Consider the following 8962-nt stretch of genomic DNA (forward strand, 5'->3'; position numbering starts at 1 on the left):
AAAAGGACATTTAGCATGGAGACTTTCCTACCACACTGAAAAACTCAAAGGAAATTTAAGAAACTTTATTATGCTTATAGAAAGATAAATAACTGGTAATAAACTGTTTTATAAAATCGAAACAGCCAGTGTCTACCTGAACCTAGAAAATATTGCAGCCCCTACCCCTGCTGTTGGCCTAGATTTGTAATATCTGTATTTAGATGCTACCTGTACTCATTTCTAAGGGCTGCTGTAACAAGGTACTACAAACTGTGGCTTAAAACAACAGAAATTTATTCTCTCACAGTTCTGGAGGCTAGGCTTCTGACGTTCAGGTGTTGGCAGAGCCATGCTTCCTCTGTAAGCTCTAGGAGAGAAACTGTCGCATGCTTTTCTTCTTGCTTCTAGTGGTCACCAGCAATCTTTGGTGTTTTTTCTTTTTTCTTTTTTTGGTTTGTAGATGTACCACTCTAATCCCTGCCCATTATCACACTGTGTTCTCCTCTCTGTGCATCTGTCTCTGTGTCTCTTCTTAGCAGGACTTCAGTCATCTTGGAGTAAGTGTTCACCCTAACTCTAGTATGACCTCATTTTAACTTACATCTTAATTACATCTGCAAAGACTCTATTTTCACATAAGTTCCCATTCACTGGTACCAGGTATTGGGACTTTCATATGAGCATTAACCTCATCCTTGGATCTGAAGGGCAGACGTCATATGGAATAGTGGAAAAAACATTGGATTTGAGTCTTAAGGCAGAGTTTGTGGCCTCGTCTGTAAAATGGGATTAAGAATCAAGAAAATGATAATTAGGAGACATGCGAAGAAATTTTTCAGAGAAGCCCTATAGAATTTAAAGTATAAAATGTAAGTGGAAACTAAATAAAATGTAATGTATATATTCCCAGGTTAACAGGCAATCTGGATTTAACAAAGAAGCAAGCTCATGGCCACATCCCATCCATGGCCCTTGCAGTTGCAGTGAAGTCCTGATTCTACAGGCCACGGTTCTTGCTGCACTGCCTTGTCTTTTTAATCACAAACTGCCAGAGCCCTGGGCATACCCTAATCACTCTGGAAGAGGAGCTGTGGTTTGGAAAGGTGTTGTCCTTTTACTTTCTAGGGAGGCATGAACATAGCCTGTTTTCATTTTGTCAGTTTGTCTCAAACAGGGGTGGTTCCTCTGGATAAATCTCCTGCCTCCCTATTGTCTCAGTTTAAATGATGTATCAGACATGCCACTTGAAGCCCTAAGAATACTGAGTACTGAGCGAGAAACTGTATGACTTAGTAGAATGTAGGGAGACCTTGCATCTGAAGTTGGGTGACACAATGTGTCTCAGTGTCTTCATTTATAAATTGAGGATGAAAGTACCAATACCAGAGATTCACCGAAGTGAATACCATTGAAACAAAATGTGAAGGTCTTAGAACAAGGTCAGTCATCAATCACGTTAGTAACAAAAGCTTGGCATTTTAATTCTCTGTCAGGATTAGGACAAGTCTGCTGCATTAGGGGAGTGAAAGGGGCAAAAGATACTCTAGGATTCTAAAATATCTCCTTAAAAATTCAGTAGTTCCCAGGACATACAGAAAAAAATACCCTCAAGACATGGAATCTCTCTATGAAGCCCCATCCCCATGAAAGTAGGAGTGAGAGACCACGGTCCCAGTAGGCAGCCTGAGCTAGATGGCCAGAGTCCAACTCCCACTCAGTCTGTCAGGCAAATACTCACCCACAGGACTGCTTATAAACGGCGGCGGATGCCACCCAGAGCTGCAAGTCATTTCAAGGGAGGTAGGACAGGTGGGTGGAAGATACTGTAGAAGAGGCTCCACGCCTACCTCAGATGACACAGGACTTAATTTTCATTTGGGAAGAGGATCCATTTGGCAATAATAACCTTATGTTAGTGAAGAAAACAGCAGAGCTGGGACAGGCTAGGCCTTTGGCTTCTTCCACTGAGAATTTAAAATTAATTGAAGGTTTGTGGAGAGCATCAAGGGGCAAAGAAAAAAGTCTCTGTTTATTTGTCCCCTTCCCCTCATTTTTCCCCCTCTCCCAACTACTTCAGAAACTTTTGTTCTCCTTGTCACTTACTAAGGTTGCTAATCTATGCCATGTTCTTTTCCCACTTAGAGATAGGGTCCCCAGATTTGTTGTTGCAGGGAGTAGGGGTCAAAGACATATATTTTTAGGAAAATGAGAACTCATGATTATGTTCAAGGAGATGACATTTCATTTGTGTGTGTGTGTGTGTCGGGGTCGGAGACAGTGCTTTGAGACCTGTTATTAGAATGAATCAGGATTAGAGATTCTCACCCAGAGACAAATGATGGGGTATCTGAATTGCAAATTACAATCAGGCCAACTTCTCTCCTCAGCCTCCTCCCATTCTACCATTCCATGGGGGTGAAACTAGGACAGTATTAATTGTAGGGTAATTAAAATGCTGTGGGTGGAAAGATGAGATTAAAGGGCAGAAAGCTGAATGAACAGGTGTCTGTTCCAAAATGCAGGTGAGCTGTCAGCCCTGAAGCAATCGAGAATAGAAAGCCAAGCTATTGCCAATTAATGATGAATGTTAATTCTTATCTCTTTCTTTTCGTACTAAATATTTTCTGTTCTAAATATAGGCTGGGAAGTAAACCCAGCCTAATATATGTATATTTCAGGAGACAGTATGGCAAAGGGGACTTTTTGGTTGTTGCTGTTATGAGATCCCGTACATACAATTTGGATTTGGTCATGTAAACCTGAAAATGAAAAGTTGTCAGTGAGAAGTAAAGCAAATATAGACTCACACAGTTGATTCAGATCTTAAAATGTTAAGGTAAGAGTTTGCCTTCAGAGCAAATCATGACTTGGGAAGCATTAGAAATTTTCTTCTTACTTAACTTGCTGGGGGAATTTCTTGATAAAAGCCTTATACAACACTTGTAAAAGTAAAAAGTCATATTTTGATTTTTCAAATTCTCATGTAACATCAAAACACAAATTTTTATTACAAGTCAAAAATTTTATTATAAACTGTGGGAGGGTGCTTAGAAAGGCATTGGAAGAAAGAATGGCAGCAGGAATACATAAATATACCAAGAGTTTGAGAGTGATGAGCAGCATAACAAGGGGTATGAGTAAAATTTTTCTTTATTCAGAGAATGGTGAGAATGATCAGGCAAAGTTTCTTAAGAAATAGCATTCGAGTTAGACTTTAACGATGAAAAATGGAGACTGAGGGGGAGAATAGTCTTTACAGATGAGTAATAGAGAAATAAAAAGAAGATGCATGGACCATATATTATAAATGTTGCATAGTCTTTTTTGGACAAAATACAGGCAAAGAGGCAGGTTGATATGTTAGTGTTTCTCAATGCTGGCTGTACATTATTTTTGGATGATGTGATATTTATATGGAAAACCTTAAAGACTCCACCAAAAAAATTATTAGAACTAATAAATGAATTCAGTAAAGTTGCAGGATACACAATCGATATACAGAAGTCTGTTGCATTTCTATACAACAATAATGAACAATCAGGAAAAATTCAGAAAACAATCTCATTTACAATTGCATCAAAAAGCATAAACTATCTAGAAATAAACTTAACCAAAGAAGTGAAAGACCTGTACTCTGAAATATATAAGACACTGAAAAAAGAAGTTGAAGAAGATATAAATAAATGGAAAGATACACTTTGTTCATAGATTAGAAGGATTAATATTGTCAAAATATATTTACTACCTAAAGTAATATACAGATTCAATGCAATCTCTATTAAAATACCAGTGGCATTCTTCTCAGAACAACTAATCCTAAAATTTATATGGAACCACAAAAGACCCCAAATAGCCAAAGAAATTTTGAGAAAGAACAAAGTGTGAGGCATCACGCTCCCTGATATCAAACTATACTGCAAGGGTACAATAATCAAGGCAGTATGGTACTGGCATAAAAACAGATATATAGATCAATGGAAGTAAATCCTTACTTATATGGTCAATTAATCTATGGCAAAGCAGATATAGAAATGCAATGGGGCAAAGACAGTCTATTCAAAAATAGGTGTTGAAAAAACTGGACGGATACATGCAAAAAAAAAAAAAAATGAAATTTGATTACTTTCTTAGACCATACACAAAAGTCAACTCAAAATGGATTAAAGACTTAAATGTAAAACCCAAAACTGTAAAACTCCTAGAAAAAAACATAGGCAGTAAACTCTTTGATATCACTCTTAGCAATATCTTTTTGAATGTGTCTCCTCAGGTAAGGGAAACAAAAGAAAACATAAACAAATGGGACTACATCAAACTAGAAAGATTTTGCACAGTGAAGAAAACCATCCCAAAAATGAAAAGACAATCTACTGAATGGGAGAAGATATTTGCAAATGATACATCCAATAAGGGTTTAATATCCAAAATATATAAGGAACTCATACAACTTAATGCCAGAAAAACCCCAAACTAGGCAGAGGTCCTGAATAGACATTTCTCCAAAGAGGACATACGGATGACCAATAGACATATGAAAAGGTGCTCAACATCACCACTCGTCAGGGAAATGCAAACTCAAACTGCAATGATATTGTCACCTCACATCTGTTAGAATAGTTATCATCAATAAATCAACAAATAACAAGTGCTGGTGAAGATGTAGAGGAAAGGGAACCCTCATACACTATTGGAGGGACTGTAAATTAGTGCAGCCACTATGGAAAACAGTATGGAGATTCTTTTTTTTTTTTTAATTAAATCAATCAATTAATTAAAAATGCAGCTGACATCCAATCTAGTAATTCTGCTTCTGGGTATTTATCTGAAGAAAACAAAAACAGCGATTTGAAAAGATATATACACCCCTATGTTCATTGCAGCATTATTAGTAATAAGCAAGAAATGGAATCAACCTATACGTCTATCAAAAGATGGATGGATAAAGAGGTAGTATGAACAATGGAATATTATTCAGCAACAAAGAAGAATGAAACCTTGCCATTTGTGACAAGATGGATGTACCTAAAGGGCATTATGCTAAGTGAAATAAGTCGGACAGAGAGAGACAAGTACCATATGATTTCATTTATATGTGGAATCTCAAAAAATAAAACAAATGAATAAACAAAATGGAGAACAAGCTGATGGTTGCTAATGGAGAGAGAAATAGGGGGATGGGAATAAAAAAATATTAAGAAACTTTTAAACACCCCAACTACCGGCCATATCCCATACCAACTGAATCAGAAATTCAGGAAGCATCAGTTTTTTTTAACACTTCCCAGGTGATTCTAATGTGTCAGCAATGTGAAGAACCTGACTGTAGCTGATAATTAATTACAATTAACGCCCCTGATTTTATTCTCCCTTAGTACAGACTGAAGAGGAACATTTTACTGAAGAAAAGGTACGTTAAAAAAATTAGCCCTTTGATAGATTTTGACTAATATATCTTGCAAAACAATATTAAATGATTTCCTTGTTTACCTCAGAAGTGAGTATGGTAATAGCTGTAAGGGAAACGTAGAACTAGAAAAACTAGACTGTAGCCAAATCATAAAAGATCTTAATACTAGGCCAAGGAGAATAAATTTTATTCAATAATCAACTGGCAACATTGAAAGTTTTAAATTATGAATGATTTAAAAGTGACAGCTGTGGTTAGGGGTAGTAATATGTTACGTATTAGTAAGACTCATGCAATAGAAGGAGTGGACCAATTATGGGATTAGAGAAGTAATTTAAGCAGGAGGGATGGAGGCTGCAATAGCGTGATGGCTTTGAGAATAGAAAGTAGGTGAATGTGAAATACTGGAGAAATGGAGCTGATAGAAGGAGTGTGGTAAATCTTCCCTTCCCTTCCTCTGGCCAAGTGAGAAACTGAGGATTAGAGGTGTATCATATGCTTTTTAAAGAAATCAGAAGTGGGTTCGGGCATATGCCACTTTAGTTGAAGTTTGAAGATACCGTATAACGAGGGATGCGGGGAAGATGCGTCATGGAGAGGATATTGGATTTCTCATATAGACTGGCTTAATTGGTCTTCTGAAGAGTTTCAATTTGGAGATGATTAGTTGTGATTGATATAAGGTTTGTTTGGGGTGAAAAAGAGTTACAGCTTGGGGTCCCTCATCTACCTCAGTCCCTAACCATGGGACTTCTCTTGAATACTTTTTTCTGGAACAAAAAGAAATAGTTTCATGGTGTAGCATGATCTGAGACTGATAAAAGGGGTTCTAGAAAGCAGGTATGGTCAGAGTATTAAAGGTAACAAAGAGGTCAAAGTAGGTGAGGATGCTGAATGACAGCAGATTTTCATGTAAGTGTATAAAAACGAGTTCACATAGCAGGCTCGAGGCTGCTATCCTTAGAAAGGCCTGCTTCCAAGGATGGTCTAGGTTGGCACTGGGGATCTTAAATTTTAAGAAGAGTCTCATCATTCCCTCAATGATGTTATAGTGGTCCACTGTGCTATGTGGTTTTTGCTAAACATCTGCTTTTCTTCTGGAAGTCTGGAATTTTGCTATGTACTAGGCAGAGGGTGACAATGTGACCAGCCGCCAATAAAAATTTTGGGTGCTAAGAATGTAATGAGCTTCCCCAGTGGACAACGTTTCATATGTGTGTTGATTTTGCTTTGTATCTTTTTGCTGTAATAAATCATAGCTGTGACTACACACTGGGTTCTGTGAATCCCCTGACTGAATCATCATACCTGGGGGTGGTTTTGGGGACCCCCGACATAATAAGAATGAGAAAAATTTAAGACCAGTCCAGTCAGAAAAACCAGGAAATCTTGAATTAGTAAATTTTTAATAGCTGAAATAAGTGGGTCTATATGCTTTCGAAAGTCATAAGTGAGAAATTTTAATTGACATTGTTTATCCAAACTTTCTGATTCTGATGGAAACTGAAAGCTGGTGTTTTCTACTTCCATTTAAAGAAATAAAAGGTGAACACAGTGAAAAAAACAAGTCACGAAAATAAAATTTGAAAGAAGCAATTATTGAGCCTTTATGCTTATACTGTAAAATTTTAAAACTTTATTTTATTTTCTGCTGCCTCAATATCCCCAACTCCCCACAGGTTGCGAGCATCCTTCTTAGGTGACCAGGTGCCCCAGTGTGATAAATCTGGCTCCTGCCACAGTTCACTCTGTACTCCCTTGACCATGACCTAGTAAGATTCAAATGCCTCAATGCAACCCCCTCCAGCCTTTTCTTGTGTACTCCACCCTGGCCCCCAATAAAAGGTGCTTGCCCACAGGTGCTCACTCACGCTCTGCTCCCACCTGCTTGGTTGAGCCCTCTCCCTTGGTGCTCCTCCCACATAGCCCACTCTTTGCATGCACTGACTCTCTCTCTAGGAACTGAAGAGTTTTCCTGCTTCTCTCTTGAGGCCACAACTAACTGGCCTTACAAAAGAACACAGAACTATACAATTCAGTGACACTTATTTTTCCATGTCTAATTCCAATATAATAAAAAAAAAAAAAACATGATAAATGCTAAAGTAAAAAGCTAATGAAGTGAATGTGCATAGTTTACCTGTCTTAGCTCAGGCTTCCTTAACAAAATACCATAGACTGGGAGGCTTAAACAACAGAAATCTAATTTTCTACAGTTCTGGAGGCTGGAAGTCTGAAATCAGTGCGTGAGCAAGGTTAGGTTCTGGTTCTCTTCCTGGCGTGCAGACAGCTGCCTTTTTTGCTGTGTCTTCACATGGGAGAGAGTGCCATCTCTTTCTTCCTCTTCGCATAAAAGCACCAGTTCTACTGGATCAGAGCTCTGCCACACAACCTCATTTAACTACAATCACCTCCTTGAAGGTTCGATCTCCAATACAGTCACGTGAGGGTTAGGGCTTTAACTTATGAATTTTGCAGAGGTACGATACAGTCCATAGGACTACCCTCTTTGATAAACCTTCACGTGACCTCCTGCCACCATCTCTTTTCATAACCATCTTTCTCAAATGAGAGTTGGTTATGCATTTATTCCCCAGGCACCATGCCTTGAAGCCAGCACAATCTGTTTTCCTCTCTCAAAAGTCCACTGCAATTTTTCTCCTTTTCCTGGTTTTCACGCACTTTAATTTTTCTGTTGTATCCATGCTGTTTTTGCCCCTTGCTTCTCAAAATTCCTTCCGCTCATCACTTTTCAAACTTTATTCTCCAAGTTTGTAATAATTTATTTGCCCCATTTCTTATTCTTCAAACCGAGTTTTAAAAACTTCTGGTTTGGAAAATCTCAAAAAACATAAAATTGAAGAGAATAGTGTAACGAACCCTCATGCAGCTACCTTATCATACTATGGCCAATATTTGTCATTGATATCTCCCATCCCAAGATTGTTTTTGAAGCAAATCTCAGACCACATATCATTTTGTACAAAATTTTTCAGATTCTACTTCTTAAATATAAAGATTTATAAAATCACAAGCACAATACTCATCACACTTAAGAAATTTAACAATAATTTCTTAATATCATCAGATATCCAGAGAGTGTTCAAAATTCCCTATTGTCTGATGAATATATTTTTCATAGTGAGATTGCCCAAATCAGAACCCAAATATAATTCAAACATTGCAAGGTTGATGTGCCTCTTAAGAATCTTTTAATCTACAGATACCCCTTTCCTCTCTTTGCTATTTTTTCTTGAAATTTCTTTGTTGAAGGCAGCACCTTATTTGTCCTCTAGAGGTTTTCAAGTTGAAATTTTTCGGATTGTATTCCATTTTGAATCTTATGGCACTAACATCCTGTTAACCTGTTCTGCTGTTGTTTCCTCGATTCCCTGAGTTAACATTTATCAAATATGCTTTGGGCTGTGCTCTGGGCTCTGTGTTTTTAAGAAAGATCTGCCATGGTTCTTATTCTGGGAGGGTCCCAGTGTGGTGGGTGACGTCTGTCACACAAACATCATTACAACCCAGTGTGGGCTGCACAAAGATGTTTTATGCAGCTTCGTTCTCATT

This window comes from Pteropus vampyrus, unplaced genomic scaffold, assembly GCF_000151845.1.
Source record: "Pteropus vampyrus isolate Shadow unplaced genomic scaffold, Pvam_2.0 Scaffold39, whole genome shotgun sequence".
Lineage (NCBI taxonomy): Eukaryota > Metazoa > Chordata > Mammalia > Chiroptera > Pteropodidae > Pteropus > Pteropus vampyrus.